Source organism: Danio rerio, chromosome 15 (assembly GCF_052040795.2).
Source record: "Danio rerio strain M-AB ecotype USA chromosome 15, GRCz13ab, whole genome shotgun sequence".
In the NCBI taxonomy this organism is placed as follows: Eukaryota; Metazoa; Chordata; class Actinopteri; order Cypriniformes; family Danionidae; genus Danio; species Danio rerio.
The window spans coordinates 35,438,745-35,464,622 of NC_141035.1; the positions used below are offsets into that span (position 1 = coordinate 35,438,745).

Here is a 25,878-nt window from a genome sequence, read left to right on the forward strand (position 1 = left end):
TATAATTGATTAATGATTTCAAATAAGTTTTATTCATTGAATAATTCTACAAAAAATATTAGTGTAAAAAAATAGGTAGCACATGTTTTTAACATTAATAATGATGTGCAATGTTAGAATGATCAAGTATTCAATTCAATTGATGTTTATATAAAGCTTTTCACAATGTAGATTGTGTGTAGGGCAGCTTAACAAAGTTCTAGTAAATTCCAGATTTCAGAGTTGAAGTTCAGTTTTGTACAGTGTGATTAAATTTTCTCTGCTGAAAGTCTAAACACTGAAGAGCAAATCCACATAAGCGCAGCTCCACAAGTCCCGATCAAAGCAAGCCCGTGGTGACAGTGGTGTGGAAACAAACTTCAACAGTTGATGAAGTGAAGAGAAGAAAAAACCTTCATAGAGACTAGACTTTGTTGTGCACGACCATTATTCTTCTGGCCAAACTTCCATACTTCGGAGCTGCAGTCTAGGCAACGGAGGCAGGAGAAGCTAGAAGTCCATCGTGGAGAAGATGCAGGTGTGAGTAGGGCACCAGCGGGAGGTCAGGCTGGCCCACAAGATCCCACAGGTCTTGGATCGCATCATTGGCGCTGGACAATATCTAGAGACCTCGGAATGAGTACCCCTAGGTGGAAATAGGGAATACAGAAAATAATTAGTGTAGCTGCTGTTCATGTATTTAAATGAGATGCTAAAAACATAACTAAAAAAACATTAGTTAATATACTGTGCAACTATACTGTGCTACTGTAGTCTCAACTACAATGCTCTTTCTTAAAGTCATTTAAAATAGTTTTAATGTTTCTTTAGTTATGTTTAATCTCTGTTATTATTTAGGGATTATTTAAATTCCTTTTTGTGTCAAGCACCTCAAATTACAGCTGGAGTGTGCATTTACTGTGTATTTACATAAACTTTTACAGCATTTTAGTCAAATAAATTCATAGAATATTTTTAAACAAACAAACAAGTACAGATGAAGTCAGAATTTTTAAACCCTCTGAATTATTAGCCTTCCTGTTTTTTTTTTGCCTAATTTCTCTTTAACAGAGCAAAGACTGATTCAACACATTTCTAAATGTAATAGTTTCAATAACTCATTCCTAATAACAATTTCTTTTACCTTTGCCATGATGACAGTAAATGATGTTTTACGAGACATTTTTTAAGACAGTTCTGTACAGCTTAAAGTGACATCATTTAAAGGCTTAACTAGGTAAAATAAGGTTAACTAGGCAGGTTAAGGTAATTAGGCAAGCTATTGTATAACAACGGTTTGTTCTAGACAATGGAAAAAATATATTAAAGGGGCTAATAATTTTGACCTTAAAATGGATTTTAAAAAATTTAAAACTGCTTTTATTCTAGCCGAAATAAAACAAATAAAACTTTCTCCAAAAAAAAAAAATATATTATCAGACATACTGTGAAAAATTCCTTACTTGTTAAGCATCATTTGGGAAATATTTAAAAAAGTAAAAAAAAAAATTCAAAAGGGGGCTAATAGTTCTGACTTACGCTGTAAGTACAGTAAGTAACATCAATAATAATGTGGAATGTTAAAGACTAGAGTATTGAATGGACTCACGGGAATATAATATATTATTACTAAATGTACTATAATGAGTACGATACTATGTCTCAATGGTTGTCCTGAATTTTGCATATGCTCATTTTTCTTAAATGTTTTCAATTATTTTAATTATTCTTTCATGTTTCTATAGTTATAATTAATCTCTGTTATTATTAATGTGATTTTTTGGGGATTATTTAAATTCCTTTTTACGTAAAGCAACTCTAATTATAGCTATATACACTTCTGGAGAGTGCCAAATATGTCCCAGGAGCTATGTTTTTTGCACCTTTTGTTTTTTGCGAATCCATCAGAGGCCGCTGTATGCCCTTTTTAAGATCCCAAATTTCTCTCGCGATTGCCATTCGTGCCTGCTGTTTTCGCGTGAATCCACCCGACGCCACTTTCGACTGACTGACTGACTGACCCACCCATTTCCTATAACCACCCAACCTAATAGCTTATACACGACCCACCCAACTAATAGTGTTTTCAAAAGCACTGTTAAACCATTCTCACCCTGTTATTTACTTGTTTATTTTATTTTTTGTGGCATCTGTTTGCCGTCCATATGGAGGTAAGCAGTCACCTGGTAAGCATGAAAAGGAACAGCATACCGCCACATATCGTTTGCTTTAAAAACAAAATGCAGCCATTTATACTTCTGGCTACACAATTTGCGATCTCCAGAAATGTATATAGGGGGACATTTTCAGAATGAGCCTATGTTGACCTTAGCTATTAATTGTATAATTATATAACTATAATTTAGTTATTTTAGTCAAATAAATTTATGGAATATTTTTAACTTAAAAAACAAACAAACAAACAAACAAACAAACAAACTAACTAACTAACTAACCAACCAACCAACCAACCAACCAACCAACCAACCAACCAACCAACCAACCAACCAACTAACTAACTAACTAACAATCAAACAAACAAACAAACAAAAAAATAAGTAAATAACTAAATTAATAAATAATAATTTATAAATTAATAATTAAATAAATAATTTTTATCTTACTGATCCATAACTTTTAACATCTGTTATGAAATCTATAAAGTGTTTAAAACAACAAAGCTTAAACTCCATTTGAGACTATTTAACATAAAAAATAAATAGTAATACTTAATTCCACATTTCAAGTTCATATTTAATGGTATCGGGCTATTTTATAACAGATGCAGAGCAACATCCATTTAAAGGTTTAATAAAACATTAAAGCATGCAAGCAGATGCAAAAAGCACTTAAAGTAGCTCTAAACGTGCAGTGCCTTTCCTAAATGTGTGAGTTTTTGTGTTTCCTCATGCAAATAACAATTAAAAGTGACAAAAGATTTACAGATATAGTTCAGTAATAACACTGTCTGTGTCTGAGTACATGATTTAATAATGGGGTTGTGTGGCATACTGGGTGATAGAATCAAATAATTAAACTTCAATTACACTTGCATTGATGAAATGATTTAGAATGGTTAAACAGGGCTAATAAATAACAATGGCATCTAGTGGATATTAAAAGCATGCTCTGCTCTGTCTGTGATGTTGGCGGTTTTCCATGTGGATTTCAGTGTCCACAGCTTCCAAGCGTTGCAGTTGTCATTCAGTCTTTCCACTGCGACAATCACTGAGCTTATCGGGTCTATTTTTTGCCTGAGATGCGCTCGGTTGTGACAATGCTACCCACATATGTCATTAGTGCTATTTTAGTTCACTACCGCATTGGCTACGGCCTGTCTTTGATTTGATGTGCTCTCCTAGATGAAGGAAGCTTGTTGTTAAAACATGCCAACACAATTTTTATGACAGATGACTTCAGGTCAGCAAAACAGAGGTCAAAACGGAAGCATGTCAACGGCGCAGATGTCTGGGCTTGTCCTTGAGTTAAAAAAAAAAGGGTTGTGAAAATGAATTAGGAGAGTCTTTAAGAGAGTATTAACTGTAATTATGTTTAAAAAATAAAAATACTACAGTACAAAATCTGTAGTCTGTGAATTACTGTGCATTGACATTCCCAGAATTCCCTGCATGACACTACTTTACTTTTCTTTTTTTTTCTTTTTTTTTAGAGTTTAGAGTTTTATGTAACATCTAATGTTGATAAATAATGTTTACTGCACAACTTTAGTGTCATATGTGTTACCATTATGGTGTTTAGTAGTTGTGAGATTGATACTGAGCATCTTCTTCAAAGTACAATGGTCCAAAAATGTTAATTCTTTACAACATTGGTGAATTAACACATTAAATTAATGAATTACGGTAACTTGCCATAAAATTTAGACATTTCTTATTCAGTTTTTACCATGTTTTAACAGTAAAATTCTGACAACAACTTTCCATATTTTGATTTAATTTAAAATGTTTAATTTAATTTGAAATGTTAATATGGATTTGCATAAAAGCCAATGTAAATCAGATTTAAAGCCATCTCAGCACTCAGTGAAGAAGTGCAGTATAACTTGTCATTGTTATTTTATTTTTAATGTGTGTTTGTTTGCTTGGATTACTTTTTGCTAGTCAGAAGGAATCATTTTGTTGACTTATTTAAGTAAAATTAGTTTTGTGTTCAAGTGTTCTAGTCATAAGGAATTATTTTGTTGACTTCTGTGGATTTCCATTCAGACACTCCATTCTTTTAGGTTTCAATTGATGTATGAGTATCAAGTAACAGTGTGATATGAATGTATGTCGGCTCTGGTGGGAGGTGTAGAGATAATATTTGAATGATCATCTTGCTTAATGTCTGAAATGATGACATAACAGGTGATTTTGCTCACATTTTAAGATTATAAGGCTGAACGGCATGAAATGTCATCAGTCTACACTGAGATTTCCCTGTATTTCTTTGTTGCAATCAGGAAATAACAACAGTTAACCATAAAAAAGAAAGAGCAAACCAAACACTACCAGATTACTGTGGCATAAATACAGAACTACAAAAAACAAAAGAGAGAGATTGACTTAGAATGTCTCTTACTTACTCTGTAATGATTTGTTCAGCTGTCGTTTGAAAAGTGCTGTTTTTTTTCCCCTAGGGACTTATTTTGCGGTCTCTGTCGCCATCTTGTGATGAAATGTTTAATCAGTTGCTCAGTCAGGGGCGCCCCCAAGGGGTGGCCAGGGGTGGCCACGGCCACCCCTCGGTAAACTCTGGCCACCCCTGTGGCCACCCCAATAAAATTTTGCTGTTGACATTATTGATTTAAATGTACTTATAAATTCCCAATGTTTAAATAAATGAAATGCAACTACTAAATTATTGTTGGTGTTACTGACGTAGCTGATTCATTGTCTCTCCCCCTTAGTGCTGGTTCAATGCTGAATGCTGGTGAAAGCAAACTGACGCATGCGCGCAGAAAACCATTCCCGCGCCTCGCGCACTCCTGTGTGAATCCCGGTTGTTTGCATGCACGCCGACAAAATACGCGCCGCTCATGCGCCGTGAAACGGAGTAATAGCCTATTGTGCAGAGGTGAAAGTCGACTAAAGTTTATATAATATGATGATGATGATGATGATGATGTTACTTTCACTAAGCATGCCTTTAAAGCAGAAAGGAGGGATAATGAGTCAAGAGGTAAGACTTCATAACATGAGTTCGCCCAGGGTGTCATTTAAACTAGAACCGCCACTACCCTTCCCGATCGTCGTTGACAGCACGCACACACCTTCAATAGACAGCAATGACAATTTAATATTTACCTTAAGATACAGTATATGAATAGAAGAAGCTGCATTAATAAAATGGCTCAAAAAGCTATATGGATAAATAATATTATTAGGTATAGTGAGTGTGTATAGTAATGCCTTTTGTTCAGTTTGTTCATTTGTTTGGGTTATTAATAAACTCATTATTCTTTCATTCATTTTCTTTTTGGCTTAGTCCCTTTATTAATCCAGGGTCGCCACAGTGGAATGAACTGCCAACTTATCTAGCACATTTTTACACAGTGGATGCCCTTCCAGCTGCAACCCATCCCTGGGAATAATAAACTCATTAATCTTCATTAATTTTAGACATGGCATATACCGTATGATGTACAATAAAAGCACGTAAAAAGTTATTTATACAGTATATATATGAAAAGTGTTTTTAAACTAAACATAGATTTTTATTTGGTTTGCACATGTACTTCCTGAATTACTTCAAAGAATAAATAGCAATATTTCAAGAAGAATTAATTAAATGAATAAAAACTACATTATTACATTTACCAAAAACACAAATATAACATTAAACTGAATTCAGATTTTTTTGCCACCCCAAGATTTGGTGCGGCCTCTTCTGGCCACCCCTAAGAAAATTTTCTGGGGGCGCCACTGTGCTCAGTATGACAGTCCAATGTGCTGAATCTCTGAATATATAATATAGGCTCTGCCCTTCTAAATAAGCTGCATAGTTGCAATTGAAACAACTACATTCTCAACTAAAAATGCCTCAAAATTACATTATGTTGTCCCACTGCAGCAATATTTGTCAAACTGTAGTCCTCTGCTTGCCACTCCTGTGGGCGGAGTAAATCACAAGGCTGTATGAGTGCTGATATTACTTTAATATCTCACGGCTATCAGCCAATCAGATTCAAGACCCAGACAGAACTGTTGTATAAACTCTATAATTAACCCTATTCTCAAATAAATCACTTAAAACAACTATTACAAAAATCTACAGGTAAAATACACTTATTATATTTGTTTCATGCATCACATAACTAAAGGGAGGCATGTAAATAATACTACAGAACCCTTGGGAGTGCATGTAAATGCCATTTTCCCTGAAACAAAGCATACCAAGTTGCTAATATAAAAAGTCTACAGATTTTTATAGACAGCCTACTGTAGGAAGCCAGGAATATGTGATTTTTCCATTTTTATTACAAGCCATTTGCATTAAAATAATGATAATACATACAAATTCTTACATACAGTTTAAAACTCTCTCAAATTAACTTTGTTGACATTATCAAAGTGGTTTACTTTCATTATAATATTCAGAACATAATTTATCTAGAGTACACCATTTTGTGCTTTGAAACTTTGGCCTAAAACCAATTTGTTTCATGAGATTTTATAGCAGATGCTGAAATAGTAATGAGCAGAAAGATAAATCCATATTATATTTGTGCCGGAGGAGGTGCTTAAAAATAAATTAGTCATAGATAATTAACATCAGAAGTTACTCGGTTATTAAACAAGCTCTCTCAGGAGAAACGAAGTTTTCAACAGTTGTTAGTGAGTCTCAGGGCGTCCAGCTGTTCGGTGGTCAGTAAGGCTCATTAGAGGGGTCACCTGTTTTAATCCTGCTTTGGGCCAAATCTACATCCACACCCAGCATGAAACAATTCCTGACGCTCCTCATCCCTGTTAGCACACAGTGTAAACCCACCATAAACAGAAATATGTTTCATATTACAGTGCTTTGAATGCTTACAAGGTCTTTTAATGCATAAATATTTAAGTTTTAGTGGTTTATTTCACACTGCATAATAGTATTTGCTGCTAGTTTCTAATGCTTCTCTTGTTGGATGAAAAATGTGGAAATTACATTTTGCGGATGCCATCATCCCCCGCGAGTAACCAAGGCCTGTAAGTGCTATTTGGAATCCAAGTTGAATGAATAGAAATGTATGTTGTTGTTTTTTATTCAACACTAGTCACCTTATTAGGCATCAGTTGCTTGTAAACACTAATAATCAGCCAATCATATTGCAAGACGATCTTCAGTCCAAGTATTAGAGTGAAGAAACGGCTCCCAGCAGACACACAACCTTGTAAGACTTTATTATTACGTTAGAACTATGTCACTAGCATCTAAGGATGTTATTTTGACGTCCAATAACAACATGAAATGACGTTGATATTTGGTTGATTTTAGGTGGCGTTGGAAAGTGACCAAAACCCAGCGTCAAGCCAACATCTTAAACCAATGTCATATTGACATCAAATACTGACATTTATTCATCAAAATCCAATGTTTTATAGATGTCATATTGGTAACGTCCACACAACGTCAAGCTGTAACATCATTAGACATTTATATTTTGTTGTTTTTAGGTTGCGTTAGAAAGTAAGTTGACGTTGAATGTCTGCCTGACGTTGGGTTCTGACGTCAACCTGATTTTCATTTTCAGACTAAATGTTACAATGTCAATCTGAAGTCATGTTGACATCCTGTGCCTGCTGGGTTGATTTTTAATGTGATGGCTGTTGCTGTCAGACAAGCTGGTCAGTGTATTTTATACACTACTCATCAACTGTGATTTTTATGTAATATCTCTAGAGTATAGAGAAAACCAAGCAGCAGTTCTGTGTGTGAAAATGCCTTGTTGTTGCCAGAAATCAGAAGAGAATAATCTGACTGGTTTGAGCTGAAAAGCAACAGAAACACACAAAAGAAACACTTGTTTAATCCAAGGTCTGCAGAAGACAAATCAAACCTTGAAATAGATGAGCTACCGCAGTAGAAAAAGAAGAGCACACTGACACTCCTCTCCAATCAACCAAAACTGAATAAAAGTACATGAACGTATGGATGCATCTTATCCTATACACAGTTCAGACTGCTGGTGATTATATAGTATTTTTGGCACACTTTGCACACCTTATAACCAACTGAGGATGGTTTAAACACCACAGGCTATGTGAATTTGTTGATCATCTGTAAAAAATTCCTGGTTACCTACATTTTTAAGTAGAATCAAATTAACCGTATGAGTCCGTTGAACTTAAATTATGTTAACTGACTTATAAAATTAGGTTAGAACATGATTAACATAGTTGAATAAGTTACGATGAACTAAAATAGATGCAATCATGACTAAGTGGTCAGATAATTTTTTACAGAGTACACATCTTGTGATGGCTACTTACAGCAGAATAATGCACCATACAAAACATCTCAAACTGTTTGTTTGAACATCTCTATGCGTTCACTAAACTTAAATTCCCTCCACATTTGACAAATCTGAATCCAATAAAGAACCTTTACGATGATCTGGAATGGCAGATACATAAACAGTCATAGAATATGCAGCCCACAAGTCTGCAAGCAAATAAGGCAATTGTCAAAGTTCAGATAGTGGTAAAACAAGGAACTAGCAAGATGTGTTTCTAATAAAGTGCCTGGTGAGTGAGGCTCAACAGTATGGTACATATAACAATGTGATTTTTATAGCTACCATTATTGCTGTCAAACTGTCTGCCAAAGGTTAACATCGATGATGGCTAATGCTGCTTTGTTTTGGGGTTGACAAAAATATTTTCGCTGTTCCCTGCTTGGCATTAATTAAGTGCAACATTAATCTTTCATTGAGCAGCTCAAAAGTTCCAAAAGTTAAGCTTTTTCCACTAGACTTAACAGCAGGTATGACACTACAGTATATACTGTACTATAGTCCACCAAAATCTGCCTCAGGGGTTTAACGGTTATAATGTATTCACTGAATTAACCAGTATGTTACAAGGACTATTGATTACATCTCTTAAGCCTTTTTAACTAACTTTTAATACTCAGAATCAATATAAACTCAAGCATAAGCCATTAAAAATAATTCATAACCAGGGTTTAGTTTAGCTTGATAACATACAGTATCACTCAGTGCTGCATATGTTAGAAAATCACAGACATACACACAAAACCAATTGTAGAATGTTCTGTTCTCAGTCTGTTCTGTGTAGTCGTGTGCTAATTATTGTGTTCTAAAATTATGGTGGTTTTAAGCTTTCAGGATGAATCTTGCATCACTTTAATGTATTTCCTATAAGACTGTGTCCAAAAGAGTCATGAAATAAGTATTAAACACACAAAGACTTGCTGAATTTCTCTCCAATGCAGCTCAGTTCATGTGCAATTTAATTATACGTAGCTCTGAACTGCCCCCTTGCGGCCATTTTAGAGACATACAACAGTTTAAAGCTCATTTAAAGAAACATTGAAAGATTGAATGCCCAGATTTATCTAATTTAAGTTTTGCAGCAAAAAACAATATTATACAAACATAAAGTGCACATGAATATCTGCTTCAACCAAGAAAGTTTTTCACAAAATAATTGGAAAAAATGTTTATTGGATACCACTAGATGGCGCTTTAACAAACAAAACCCCCACAAAAAAAGTACACAAGCATAAATTAATTCAATATTTTGGGTAGATTTGATCTACTTCGATCCATTTGCTGGATTCTGGCTGATGCTCTGAACAATCGTGTGAATGAAAGGGTTAACAGCTAACCAATTGAACACAACCACAGCCTGAATTTACTCATTCGTGACTCTGTATATACAAGTAAATGACCACAAGCGATCTGCCCAAGCTGCAGCTTAGTGAACCAGATTGTCATCGGTCACTCCCATCCTGTCCACCTTCATAGCCAGTCATGATGAACAATTTACATGCTTCAGAACCTATTATAACCATTAAACCATAGTTAGTTACTCACCACAGCTGCACTGGCAAGAGGAAACCCCAACAATGGGATCCTCCATGAGCTAATGTGTTTAAACATACATTCACAAAGGAAAATAAAACTGGTTTATACTTTAACAGCATCAAGGTTTTGCAAATTGAGTTTTCCCATCTCTAATGAAATTCAAAATTATTTGAAAAGTGTTATGAACTTGAAATCAGTGCACTCAGTGCGGGTTGTCACTTTAGCAGCTCAAGGATTTTAATAAAAATTTAGCTGTTTTTACACTGAAAATCTGTGTAGTTTGGTGTGAAACAATACTGTATTATATACTATATGATTGTTCCGACATTTACCTCAGCAGATTTCACAACAGTGTCCACTGCATTGCAGGAAGCCAAATGTTTACCTCAAAAGGTCACTAGCAGTGCGTCAGTGGCCATCTTAAAAGACTACCTTTTGTTTTAAAACAGCGCAGTCTTTGAAAGAATGTTGAGGGTTGATCAGTGAGCACATTCAGATCAGTCCCGCACTGAAACTGTTTTGGTTTTCGGGTTGCTGAACAGTTTTATTGGTGCATAGAAAGCAGTAATGTGGGAGCAGGAGCCATGAGGCTGCACATTTGTTATAGGACATTAGGAATGCTTTGTTACTTCTGACAAATAAATATCCACAAAAGTACCTACAATTATCACCTATGTCAGGCACCTTGTTTAACTCAGCTTTTTTAAAGCATTTTTTTTTCCCCAGGCAGTGTAAACAGGAAGACACAATGTCAAAGCGGTAAGATGTCAGTGTTTCCTTGTAAAGAGAGCTCTCTGTCTAACAGTCTAACAACAGTGGTTTTACAAGGATGAAACTATTTTCTATGATGTGCACAAGACAGCAACTGTAAGACATGGAAGCCTTTCAAGCTGGAAACTGTTCTAAGCTTTAGTCTAAAAGAACCCCGATTTCAATTTTTACGTTGCTATTTTACTATTTTAATCTTAGTTATAAGGGTGGCACCGTGTCTCAGTGGTTAGTGCTGTCGTCTCACTGCAAGAAATTCTCTGGTTGGGCCAGATGGCATGTTTGTGTGGAGTTTGCATGTTCTACTCGTGTCCGCGTGGGTTTCCACCTGGTGCTCCGGTTTCCCCCACAGTCCAATGACAATGACATTTTAGTGTAATTGGATGAACTAAATTAGTAGTGTATTGAGATTGAGTTTGTGTGTGTGTGTGTGTGTGTGTGTGTGTGTGTGTGTGTGTGTGTGTGTGTGTGTGTGTGTGTGTGTGTGTATGAGTGTTTCCCAGTACTGGGTTTTGGCTTTAAGAGCATCCACTGTGTAAAAGATATGCTGGAATAGTTGGCGGTTCATTCCAATGTGGTGACCTCTAATAAATCTAAGGAAAATTAATGAATTAATAAATTCATATTAGAGATAATTTGAGTAATTATCAAGTTTATTATGATTTTTTAGCACACACAGATAACATTTCATACAGTTCACTATATTGATGAACATGCTGCTAACAACTCAAATAATAGGAATTATGATCTAAAATCAAGTTCAACACATATCAGTGCGTTCCAAATGGGATATTTATCATTGTCTGAAGGAAAATTCTGAGTGAAAACATTCATGGCTGCCTTAAGTGTCGTTCCAAATCAAAGTGCTAGAAGGACACTTCGGGCCACTATGATCCTTTGTGCAGAGAAGTTTTTTGGTGTGGCACACTCCATATACGGTACATTTGAGATTCGAAGGGTTTAAGAATGAGCCCTTTTGAATCAAATGCATGCAGTGAAAGGTTTATTTATGAATGAATACACATTTTGAACAAATCAGGTAAAGCTGTAATTCAATTCAAAAATGCTTTTACTTCATACCTGAAAGCATCAGTCATGTAAAAGTATGAAATGTATGAAACAATAAATCAATGGCTTACTCACTAAGACATTTACCACCACTAACTCTCAGAAATAAAGGTGCGGGAGCTGTCATTGGGGCCTAAGGGAACATAAAGGGTTGTTCATTCATTAATTTTCCTTCAGCTTAGTCATTTTATTCGCCACAGCGGAATGAACCACCAACTTATCCAGCATATGTTTTACACAGCGGATGCCCTTCCAGCTGCAACCCAGAACTGGAGAAACATCCACACACTCTCACATGCACTTCGGCCAATTTAGTTTATTTCAAGAGTTCACACTTAGCTGATGATTTACAAAAGCTTGTTTGGCATGCTGTTCGGGAGAGAGCCCCGAGCTCAAGGGCTCCTCGAGCCCGGGGCTTCCTCCCGTTGGCAGAGCAAGAGGATCTCAGAACTCCCCTGCTGCGGTAGATAAGGGAACACAAGGGATTAGACAAAGCTTGATTGTTATGTATGTTAAATGTCTTTGGATGGTGGGAGGAAACCGGAGAACCCGGGAAAAACCACGCGGACACGGGGAGAACATACAAACTCCTCACAGAAACACCCACCGGTCCTGTGGAACCAGGGCTGGCAGTGTTCTTGCTGTGGGGCTCACAGTGCTAACCACTGGGCCGCCGTGCCGCCCAATCAGAGGTAAAGGAGGAGAATAGGGGAGGAGGGGGGTTTCTTCCAAACGAAGATAAAGTGAACTGAAAACTGTGGCTATTTATAGTAGCTTAGGGCTCATATGATTGGAAGATAGTGATTAGCAAATGCGAGACCGGCCGTGATAAATCATAAGCACGTGATCCTCTCGAAATTAGTTTATGAATAAACTTCACTCAATTAAACTCACATATAGCACATGTCTTTGGACTGTAGGGGAAACCGGAGCACCCAGGGGAAACCCACACCAACACAGGGAGAACTTGCAAACTCCACACAGAAATGCCAAATGACCCAGCCGGGACTCAAACCAGCGACCTTCTTGCTGTGAGGTGACAGTGCTAACCGAAAGGATTGTACATCAAATATTTATTTTAGGTAAATTTTTGTCACATTCTGGTGTTTCTATGTTGTTTTCCATGTGTTTGTGTCATGCGATTTCCAATGTGTTGTGTTCCATGTGTTGTGTTTATGTCATGTGATTCGTTTGTTCAGTTTTCTCGCCAGTCGTCAGTTTTATTAGTTCCACCTGTGTTGCTCCCCTGTTTGTAATCAGTTTAATCATGTTTTGTGTATTTGTCACTTGGTAAAGTCTAGATCGCATATGTGGCTGGCTGGACGTGTGACATGCACATTAATATAGCAGCATTTTGGCGATGCAGTGGCACAGTAGGAAGTGCTGTCGCTTCACAGATCGCTGGTTCAATCCTTGGCTGGGTCGCATTTCTGTGTGGAGTTTGCATGTTCTCCCTGTGTTCACATGGGTTTCCTCCGGGTGCTTTGGTTTCCCCCAAAGACATGCGGTACAGGTGAATTGGGTAGGCTAAAACTGTGTGTAGTGTATGAATGTGAATGAGTGTGTGTGGATGTTTCCCAGAGATGGGTTGGCTGGAAGGGCATCCGCTGTGTAAAAACGTGCTGGATAAGTTGGTGGTTCATTCTGCTGTGGCGATCCCGGATTAATAAAAGGACTAAGCTGAAAAGAAAATGAATGAATGAATGAATGAATGAATGAATAGCAGCTTTTATTAATGAAACGGTATAACAATAATACATTTTTTACTGTAATGTGACGGTTGGGGTGGGGTTAGGTGTTAAAAAATACTCTTTATTGGGTAATATAACAGATAACATAAATAATACTCGGTACAATTACTGTCTTTACATTACTGTGATGGTTAGGTTTAGGGTTGGAGTAGGGGTGGACGTTAATAAAATACAATTAATGGGAAATTTTATAAATAATTGAAATAATTCTTGTTAACTTCTGGCCACAAACATATTCGATCTAGCAACAACTTTGAACCCTTGAGTTCAATTTATTCCTTTGTCCTGTATTATATTGTCATTCTGTTCCTTCATGTGTTAATTCCTGTGACCTGTGCTTTTGTGATAGAGCAAATCGTGACACATTTGTTTACTAACATGTACTTTTGAGCTATCATGGACTTTTTGGTTGCAAATATTTTCCTTGCCTTTTTCTTAATTTTTTTCTTAATTAACAAATAATTGCTTCAAATTTTCTTTTGTGGTTGACTGAGTGTCTTTTAATTGTGATTAATTAAATTAACTAATATCCACATCATGTAATTAATTACATTAAATATTTTAATCACTGACAGCCCCAATATAAATGATTGTGTCAGTGTTTGAAGGAGAAATGTCAAAATTTGACAGAAAGCCTTTCAGTGGGCTATATTCACTGTTATTTTTTGCTATTCAATAAGCCAGCTCAGGCATTGAACTGTCAGCTGTCAAGATGTCATGCTGTACTCTTCCTTGTGGATCTGCCTGGGATCAACATCAGTGATGTACACTGCCTAATCGAGACCAAGGGGGGTCGTATGCCAGACTAGAAGCTTTCTATCAATATATCTACAGCAGCAGCAATATTATTCAGCACCTGTCTATATTCTGCATAACGTATTATAACACTGCTCCCTGGAATAGTGATTCTGATTAGTCAATCACGACCATATAAGGGCATGTCACCCCCCCCCCCCCCCCCGATAATAACAACTGATTAAACTAATAATACAGGCTCATCTAAGTGTTTTCTATCAAACATATTTTCTGTTACTGAACCTATTTTTATATTGCTTGACTGTCAGTCAGCAATGAAAAAAAACGATTCACTGGATTTACAAAATTTAAGGTAAATTTTTGCAAACAATTGACTGTATATGAGCTGAATTTAAACAAACAAATTAAGCTTAATTTAATTTGTTTGTTTAAATTCAACCCATGTGAAATAGTTTGCAACCACTTACCGTGAAAAATGTAGCACAAATTAATCTTTTTTTCAATATACTTGTCACAATCACTAACTGGAGAATCACTGGAGAACTACAAAACTGTCACAGAACTGGACTTCAAATCCCATCATGCACCTCACACACCAGTTCCAGTTTTCTCCCTGATTACACACACACATCTCATCATGGACTGATTATCTAGACTATTTATTCACCTCTCAAACACGCACACATTGCTGAGTCTTGTTTGTTTGTTGTAACAATTCTAAGTGTTCTCTTGTCTAGTCATGCTGTGCTTTTGACCTTTACCTTGTTTTCTCATGTGTGTTGATTTGCCACCTCTATCAACCATTTTGCCTGTGACCATGAATATGATTCTGGATTACCCTCATGTATCTTTTTGTTCCTGTTTGACGATTGCATGCCTGACTAAGCTTCATTGTATGTTACAATACACTTGAATATTTGCCAATATTTTGCTATTGAATTAGAAATAGAAAAGTGTAGAAAAATATTATTTATGTGAGCTTAACCCTAACCCTAAACAGCTACATTTTAACAGTTCAATTAATGTCTTCTGTCTGATCATTTCGATTTGTGCAAGTAGCTGTTTTATATTTACTTTTACTGAATAATCCCTGCAGTCTTATTTACCTGATAAACCTGTAGGGATTTATTCTGTGTGAACAACCAGCTGGATGTACATTATCGCTTATTACTGGTTAAGTATAATGCTATAGTTTATTCTTTACCAATGTTATGGTTCATTATTGTCAGTTTTTAAACACAGTGTGAAAATCACTCTTAAACCCTAGCAATGATGGATGGGGGGCAGCACGGTGACTTAGTGGTTAGCACTGTCACCTCACAGCAAGAAGGTCGCTGGTTTGAGTCCCGGCTGGACCAGTTGACATTCCTGTTAGTTTCCTCCGGGTGCAATCCAAAGACATGTGCTATAAGTGAATTAAATAAGATAAATTGGTCGTAGTGTGTGTTTCCCAGTGTGCTTCCCAGTACTGGGTCGTGGCATCCGCTGCATCAAGCATGTGCCAGAACAGTTGGTGGTTCATTCCACTGTGGCAACCCCTGATAAATAAGGCACTAAGTCAAAAGAAAACGAATGAATGGATGGTTGCAACTGGCTCATTATGAAAACGTAGCCCTATATACATTTCGAGAATTATGCCGTAAATTATGTTGCCAGAAGTACGTATGGCTGCATTTCGTCTTTGAATCAAATGCTACGGGGTGGTATGACACTGTTCCTTTACCCACTTACCTCTGTACGGCTTTTTCGCTGTTACCAGATTGTCCAGTAGCTTGCAATGTACATCGGTGGACTTGAGATGCAGAGCGGAGATGACCATGACAATGGGGTTCGAGTCTGGCGAAGAACGGTTCCAGAAAGCATGTAAGACAAAAACAAAAGCCAAAAAATAAATAAACAAGTAAATAACAGTGTAAGAGAGTGGTAAAATCTGAAAATATGGTAAAAATAGGCAACGGCTTTTTCTGGATTGCTTTTTAAAACTGTCAGTTGGGTTTATGGAAGTGGGTGGGCGGGTCAATCGGTGCTTTTGAAAACACTATTGGTTGGATTGAGTTAAGGAGGTGGTGGGGGCGGGTAATCAGTCAGTCAGTTTTCAGGTGTATTTATGCAAGAAGAGCAGGCGTGAATGACACTCGTGAGCGAAATTTGAGATTTTAAAAAGCGTATACAGCCAGGGCCGGAGTGGGACTCCTTTTCAGCCCTGGAGTTACAAGCCTCAGACCGGCCCACCTCAGTTCACGACTGACAATATTGAAATAAGGTCATTTCCAATTCAGTTTCTAATGACACTATCACGTCTTTTTTTGAGAAAACAGCTGCTTTAAAACTTCAAATGTTCAACAACCCTAACAGTATTATATGTCTTAACAATAAAAATAAAAATAAAAAATTACTCAGACGAGGATCAAACCCAGGGTCGCTAGCGTCGAAACCTAACGTGCTAACCACTCGACCACAACAATTACTAAAAAATTCTTTTGCAGGCTCCATCTTCATCACGAGGCTGCGAGAAAGTAGATAAAAAGAGCAGAGCTGCGGTAAAATATTGAATAAGAAGACTGTGGTCAAGTAAATAAATACATTAATTTGGAGCTAGGGACACCAGCCCTCGCGGCCAAAAAACGGACCGGCCCACCGGGAATTCTCCCGGTCCTCCTGATTAGGTCCTCCAATCCGGGCCTGTATACAGCGGCCTCTGGTGGATTCGTGAAAACAAAAACTGCAAAAAAATGTAGCTCCTGGGGTTTATTTTGCGCTCTCCAGAAATGTATGTAGAGGTTCATTTTCAGAATTTAGCCTGGGTTGAATAAATGAGTGATGGATGGTTAGCTAATCATCCTGCATTTTATAGGACTACAAAATAAACAAAGGAATGTAGGTATAAAACTTTAAAGGTAAAACTTTATCTGAAACAACAGCTGGACGAGGAGACCGATCGGAAGAACAATTGAAGAGTTAAAAATGATTTTTTTTTAAATATCTTGACACTGTTTAAACTTTGAGACAAACTAGATCATCAAATCTTACAAACAAACAGCTTGTCACTATTTTGCAGCACACAACAGAATGCTGAAACCGCTTTCTCCATAAACATGATTAAGGGTAGGTTATATTACATAACCGCACTTTCATAATAGCAATGAATCTCTGCGCTTGTTCCTGCGATACCTTTATCAGCTTGAATGATCGATTCATAAAACAACCTTCAGCAGGAGATTCCTTTCAGATGACGCTACCCAGACACTTCTCTGTGAAACAAACTAGTAGACGATTAAAACAAAAAACAGTCACTGCTGTATTTTGCTTTCCCACATTCTAAGCTTGAAGGATTATTTCACAATTGGAAGCACTGCAAATATTCTGCTGCATTTTAGAACTTCAAAGCTGGAAATAAATATCTGTTGGTCTGTTTTTCTCCCGAGTGAATCAGTCATCAGTGACTATGGCTGCAGCAACACTGTTTCGCAAATCAAACAGGAAGTGACACGGGCTGAAGTGTAAGTACTCAGAGTTCACACATTGGGGATCAGAGACTGTGTGGAGAAGTTGACATGTCTCACTTTGTGGTTTGAGGGAAGATCTGCTCCCTGAAGAGCTATCAGCGAGTGATGAAACTGTGGGACACACAAACTCCTACACTGACTGTCTGAGCAACAGAGCAGAATATGGAATGATGTTGCATGAGGAAAAGTTCAAAGTACTCCAAACATGCAAGCTGCTGCTTTCCTCCAGCTGGATTTCAATGGTAATCATTGGTTTAGCAAATATCCTGTGCTCTTTCAGCACATGAATCTGATGTAAAGATCAAATACACTGTTAGACATTTTATTGTATTATGCGGTAGGGCCCTGCTACTGTAAAAAAAAACATTGACAGGAAAGTAACTGTAAAGCGGTAAATGCAGTAACTTGCTGGCAACATTGCTGCCAATAAGTTACCACAACTGCCCCTTTACTGTAACTCACCTGTGAATGTGTTTTACAGTAACAGGGCCCTACCGCAATGTAATTTTACAGTAAAAAAGCAATACCGCAACTTCTTTTTTATGGTAAAATGCCCTTTACCACAATTTAAGTTTTACAGTAAGAAGATTTTACAGTACTTTTACTGTCACTTCTTAACATTCTACTTTAGCAGTACAAATCCTTTGGTTTTAATGTTTACTACTGAATTTAATAAATTCCAAACAAGTGAAATTTTTTTTCATTAACTGTCTCATATTTGTCTTTAACTACAGTAGCAGTACTTGACTACTTTAATGACGGTAGAATATTGTAGAGGCAAATTCCTAAGTTACTGTAAAAGTTTTAAAATGACCCACAATGCAGTGCATATTACAGTAGTAAACTGTAAAGAATGTTTTTTGCAGTAAATAACTGAAAAATTGTGGCAAGCTTAAGTAAATATTCTTTATTAAGCACAAACGTCTAACATTAACATTAATTACAATGAACTTTTTTTTAATTTTACAAATTTTGAATTCATCAGAATGATCACGGCACTTCAACAATATGGCCATTATATTTAATATATAATTTGTTTAAAAGAATTTAAAAAAACTATAATTAATTACACAATCTGATGTATCTAAGTATAATTCAAAGAAAATATGCCTAATGAAGACAGTTGTTTTAATATAAACTATACATTATTTTGATCAGAGATGCCCAAACTAGGGCCTGTGGCTCAAAGTTGGCCCATGGGAACCTTCAGTTTGGCTCACCCTCTATTCCATGAAGAGAGTGAGAATGTTGGGGAGGGTTAGGACGAAAGCCTTTAGACCATTTTTGTTTGTTTGTTTGTTTGTTTGTAAAAATGGCCATTTTAGAAGAAAATTTCAGATGGCATTTAGAAGTTTTTGCACCTGAACTCTTCATATATACACAATATAATGCTAATTCCTAAATATTTCCCTTTACTATAAATGACTATAATATTTTAAATGTGTAACACATGGTTTTATTGGTTTTATTGTTTTTTGTTTTTGCTGTCACATACTATAATTTGTTTCTGTTTAGTACAGTATATCTTTCACAGTAAATAACTGAACTGAACTATTCTGCCTCATGTTTCAATAACAGATTTATTGATCACTAAGATGTGACTCACTTGGATTTAAGTTGCTTGGATTTAAAAATTAAAATTGCAAAAATAGCTTAGATGTATGTTTTTATAGCAAATGCCACAAAAAAATCACCCTGCACAACTAACTCACATTAAGATTTTGTAACAACAGTAAACATTTTTTTGTTATAAGGTCTGGTTTAGTTGTGGCTGTATTTTAAAATTAAATGAATATAATCTTAATTTAAGAGATGAAAGATTTTGAAATGCTAAAAGTGAACAGAACTACTGTGAGGTCACACCTGCTCGGTAAAAATGCTTGAAAATGATTTAGTTGAGAATGTCCATTAGAAACCTAAAAGTAGTCAAAAAGTAATCAGATGTAATCAGTTACTTTACTTTTATAAAGTAATCAGAAATTACTGTAACTTATTACATTTAAATAGGGTAGTTTGTAATCTGTAATCTATTACATTTCCAAAGTAACCTCCCCAACACTGATGCTAAGACAGACTCCATGATCACAATCACTTTACTTCATAGATTCTACTTCCACCGATAAAAACATTCATTTTTATCTCTTATTTTTAATTAAAGGGCAGGAAACTGCTTTATCTGCTCCAGCCAATCTACTGACAAGCCCATAAGCAATCTATCTTTTCAGTCTCCAAACTAATGCGAGATCAAATAGTCAATCATTCAGCAAAACCATCTATCCCAAACTCACACCGCTGATACAAGAACTGATTTCATCAATTAATAAGAAGCAAAAAAGACATTCAGTGACAGCCGTATATATATTTCGGTCCACCATAGGAAAGAATCCACAGCAGTGATTGTCACAATCAATTACCTTGAAGCCCAACTAAATGATCATCCATTCAGGTGAGAAAAAAAAAACATCTACTTACTAACACTATAAAAATGCAAAGCAGCACGTCTGTTTTGTTGCGGTGAACCACCCACTCTGTCTGTGGGAATGAGAAAAGGCTGAGAGACGTGTTTCAGAAGTGCTGCTCTCCTATGAGAACAGGTGAACCCACGCCAAGCAGAGACAAATTTATCTCTGTCCAATGAAACAAAGTGCTGCCCACACTGACTGAGGCTAGACGGGTGTTTGAGCCTCGCTAAATGTCACTACTTTAGCTCTCAGAAAAAAAGCACTCCAGTCTGACAGATTAATTGGTGATGTATCAAGCATTATACAAAGAGCTGAAAATGCTAGTTTAGAACAACATGAGCTGTCACGCTCGTTCAGGCTGGTTTGAGCAAGTTAGTGCTGGTATAGTTCAAAAGTAAATGATTAACTCACCCAAAAATTTAAATTATGTTATGATGTCATTCTAAGGTAATCAACTGAAATCTTCAAAATGATCACCTTCAAATAAAGATATTTTAGATTAAATCAGAGAGCTCTCTCATCTTCTATAGCAATAGTCTCAAACTCAATTCCAGGAGGGCCACAGCTCTGCATTGTTTGGCTCCAACCACCTCCAACTCACTCCTGCTAGTAGTCTTGAACACCTTTATTAGTTAGACCAGCTGTGTTTGATTAGAGTTGGAGCAAAACTGTGCAGAGCTGCGGCCCTCCAGAAATCCAATTTGAGACCTATGCTCTATGGACAGTGGCAGTCCTGAGATGTTTGAAGTGCAGAAATGTAAACAAATACATCCTCAAAACAATTCATGTGACTTATGTGATTCAACTGTAATCATACAAAGCTCTGAGAACATATTTGTATGCCAAAATAACTGAAAACAATTTTGTTTAACAATGTCTTTCATATCAAATCAGGGTGTGCATTTACAGTACTATGGGCAATACATTTTTTTGCACTGTTGACTCCAATGCTAAATGTAGTAATGCCTGTAGTAAACGTGCACTCTGACCTCATGCAGAGGAGAATATATAGGCAAACAATTTTTTTTACTATTTTGTTTTGCCACACAGAAGTTTTTGTGGAGTGACATGTGGTTGAGTTATTAAGAACAGACTTTTTTTCTTATTTGTTTTGGAGATTTAGTAATTTTTGGTGTTTTTAAATTGAACTTTTGAATTGATTTTTTTAACATTTCTTTAACATTTTTTTAATATTAAGTTCACAAAAAAAATAGCAAGTCATTTATAAGACATTATTTGATGTCTCTCTGTAATACTTGATTCTGATTGGTCAACACTGGAAAACTGCTGAATAAATAGTCAATAGATTCATATGCAGTTGAAGTCAAAATTATTCATTATTCACTCTCCTGTTTTATTTTGCTTGTTTTTTTTTTCGTTTTTTTTTTTCATTTTTGGGTGAGCTAATCTTTTTTGTTTGCTTGTTTATTTGTTTTAAGGCAGGTTTTTAGGTTTAAAAAAATACATATTTATAGTTAGAGGTTTTTAATCATCTTCAGAACACAAACAAAGAGATTTCTGAATGCTCAGTCTAACTCTAAGATAAAAGAAAAAATAAACTCTTAAATGACTCATTTTTTGCCAGTCATTATTACATATTCGGATCTTCATTGACCTGGACCTTCTATACTGTAAATATCATACTGTATATAACACAAGGATCAATCTATATCTGTTGCAAAAAGCATAAAATATTTTTGTTTTTATAACAATTACAAGAGGACAAACTAAAGCATATTTTGTTACCTTTCGCTACTTTAAGGGTTCAAATGCAGCATATAATTTTACTATTACCAGGGGCGCCTCCAAGGGGTGGCCAGGGGTGGCCACGGCCACCCCTCGGTAAACTCTGGCCACCCCTGTGGCCACCCCAATATAATTTTGCAGTTGACATTATTGATTTAAATGAACTCATAAATTCCCAATATTTAGATAAATAAATAAATAAAATGCAGTCACTAAATTATTGTTGGTGTTACTGACGTAGCTCTCCCCCTCTGGTTCAATGCTGGTGAAAGCAAACTGACGCATGCGCGCGGAAAACCATTCCCGCGCGCCTCACGCACTCCTGTGTGAATCCCGGTTGGTTGTTTGCATGCACGCCGACATAATAGGCACCGCTCATGCGCCGTGAAACCGGAGTAACAGCCTTTTGTGCAGAAGTGTCGGCACGCAGCGAGTTTTGAAAGTCGTTTAAAGTTTATATAATATGATGATGATGATGATGATGTTACTTTCACTAAGCATGCCTTTAAAGCAGAAAGGAGGGATAATGAGTCAGGGAGGTAAGACTTCATAACATGATTTCTCAGCCATGATCTGGTCTAAGATCACAGAAAATTCTATAATACATTTTTTGTATTCTTTAGAATTGTCATAATTAATTTTCATGCAAAAGGTTTCTTAAGTGATGTTGGCATATCACTCCAGTTGTTGTTTTCCAGTAATATTTAGGACTGATTTCTGTTATTTATTCAGAATAATAATTGTATATTAATATTAATTGTATTTATTTAGAATAAATATAAATAAATTGTTATATTTATTGAATAACAAATCTAACAATTTAAGAGAGGTGGGGGTGTATAGGGTGGTTCGCCCAGGGTGTCATTTAAACTAGAACCACCACTACCCTCCCCGATCGTCCTTGACAGCACGCACACACCTTCAATAGACAGCAATGGCTATTTAATATTTACCTTAAGCCACAGTATATCAATAGAAGAAGCTGCATTAATAAAATGGTTCAAAAAGCAATATGGATAAATGATATTATTAGTTATAGTGAGTGTGTATAGTAATGCCTTTTGTTCAGTTTGTTCATTTGTTTGGGTAATTAATAAACTCATTATTCTTTCATTCATTTTCTTTTCGGCTTAGTCCCTTTATTAATCCAGGGTCACCACAGCAGAATGAACCGCCAACTTATCTAGCACATTTTTACACAGCGGATGCCCTTCCAGCTGCAACCCATCTCTGGGAATAATAAACTCATTAATCTTCATTAATTTTAGACATGGCATATCTCATATGATGTATAATAAAGAAGTTAATTATACAGTATATGAAAAGTGTTTTTAAAATAAACATAGATTTTTATTTGGTTTGCACATGTACTTGCTGGATTATTTCAAAGAATAAATTGCAATATTTCAAGTAGAATTAATTAAATGAATAAAAACTACATTATTTCATTTACCAGAAACAAAAATATAACATTACACTGAATTCATTATTTTTTTGTGTGCCACCCCAAGATTTGGTGCGGCCTCTTCTGGCCACCCCTAAGAAAATTTTCTGGGGGCGCCACTGACTATTACACTCAATGTCTTAAATTTCCCAGTATATTTAGCATCTGATTTATATTACAATTACACCCATATTCTCAATATATTTACCAGATTAGACAAACAACAACTACCATGCTTGTTCAATCTTGTTTGCACAGATTAGTGCTGGTAGTTACAAGTTTAAAAAAAAGTCTTCATGGATAAAGGGTTCACCCTTATTCTGAAAACGTACCTCTATATACATTTCTGGAGAGTGCCAAATACATCCCATGAGATTTTTTTTTAGCAGTTTTTGTTTTCGCGAATCCACTAAAGGCCGCTGTGTATATGATTTCGTGAATGCCATTTGCGCCTGCTCTTCTCGTGGAAATCCACCAGAGGCTGCTTTGGACTGACTGAATCACCAACCGACTGATCAATCCTCCCAAAAAATCCTCCTGATCAAAAACTCCCTTCCCTAAACACAACCGGCAGTGTTTTGAAAAGTAATTCTGCAGCCTGATTTTTACCACTTTTTCAGATTTTACTACATTCTCACCCTTTTAGTTACTTGTTTGTTTTACATTTTGGCTTTTGTTTTTGTGCTACCTGCTATCTGGAACCGTTCTTTGCCAGAATCAAACCTTGTTGTAGCAGTTAACTCCACTCTGCCTCTCAAATCCTAAAAACGTACACGGCGAGCCACTGGACAAACAGATAACAGCAAAAAAGCTGTCCATACAGAAGTATGAAGTCAGGAACGGTAAATAGTGTTATACCGCCTTTTAGCATTCATTTTAAAGACGAAATGCAGCCATACATTCCTCTGGCTACATAATTTGAGATCTCCAGAAATGTATATAGGGCTACGTTTTTTAGAATGAGCCTATGTTGCATAAAAAGGTCATCATTCTCTAATCCTGAATAAAATCCAAGATATTTCTCAGATTGCATATTGTACACCATACACCCTACACTTTTTACAAAACAGAAAATAAAATAAAAATTTTTAGTTTTAGGTGCAATAAGGATAGCAAAGTGCTAACCAAGTGCCGTTTGAGGGAGAATGTTTAATATGAATTAAAATAATAAAATATGTCACATTACAGGACAAAAATAGGGCTGCAAAAATATTACCATCTAAAAGTAATATTAAAATATGAACATCCAGACTGACTCATGAATGTTTATACTGTAGTTCATCCTCTATAATTTAATACACACTTCTTTAAGTGTGAAAGAAACAGTAATAAAAATTCTTGATCTAATTTTCAAATATCAGCATGTGACATTTTTCACACATCAGATGGGATGCACTATAAAAAGACCAAAACAGTTCTAATTTGCTTTGTTCGAAACGAGAAAGGTTTAAAACCAAGCAATAAAATCCACAAGGAACAGAGTGTGATATATAAATGAGTGTGATATGTAACGTTTTCTTTCTCAGATGTGTCACCACGCAGCGCCATCGTCGCAAATTGAGTTTAATCCTGTTCATATTTACTGGATGTCATTCTGCTGCTACTCATTCTGTTTGTGTGTGTGTGTTTGCATTTTTGGTATGACATAAAAAAAAGACAGATCACCCCTTTCTCTTGTCTGGGTTTCATCCAGTTCCATCAGCAATGAGAAAAGCTGCTCTCTCCCCCCTTTATAGAGGAATATGCAAATCGGAGAATGAAAAGCTGCAATTAATCCACATTTTACACACTGGCATGGCAACAGCTGCAATCAATGTGTCGAGACAGCACGGTTTTACAGAGGTGGATTTTGTGCTTTCCAGGACCTAGATCAATGGCTCGATTATGAGCAAGCCAAACAATCAGCTTTTGTTTGAATCATTCCTGCCTTTAATCCACAAAAAAAAAAAAAAACACAGTGGGTTAAATTAACGAAGATCTTTCACTCAATCATTTCAAATTTTAAACAATTGTTGAGATTTCATGGATAGGATCGCAACCCCTCTCCTTTAGTTTTCCACTGAAAGATTTTATAATCTAGACGAGAGCTATTTTGTAATGGAAACAAAGCTACAGACCTGCTCGGTTTGCTGGGACAGCCAAAGCTGCGCTGAATTGATTACAGTAGTAAAGTAAACATTATCCAGACATCGGTTTACAAAAGTTATTTTGCTTACATAACACACGCCAAGATCTGTCTCCGAACTGCCGCCCTGTATCTAGGATCTGATGCAAAACACAGGCAACAGGAAATGTGGCACTAAACTACACTTTAGCAGAATTACATCGCCACTGCTGAATATTTGAACGTTAGCCAAAGAGTCAT

At 36.2% G+C, this 25,878-nt stretch overlaps 1 long non-coding RNA gene across 2 annotated transcripts; it reads right to left on the bottom strand.

The window, feature by feature from the left end:
* Nucleotides 1–9: 9 nt before the first annotated feature.
* On the bottom strand, nt 10–25,846 carry LOC147840664 (uncharacterized). 2 transcript variants are annotated; one of them, XR_015509676.1, is made up of 3 exons: nt 25,730–25,846; nt 16,087–16,191; nt 10–625 (listed from the first exon to the last, which is right to left on the bottom strand). It is a non-coding gene; the product is annotated as an uncharacterized LOC147840664 (long non-coding RNA). The 2 variants fall into 2 exon arrangements; XR_015509675.1 differs by lacking the exon at nt 25,730–25,846 and adding an exon at nt 20,334–20,644.
* Nucleotides 25,847–25,878: the final 32 nt, after the last annotated feature.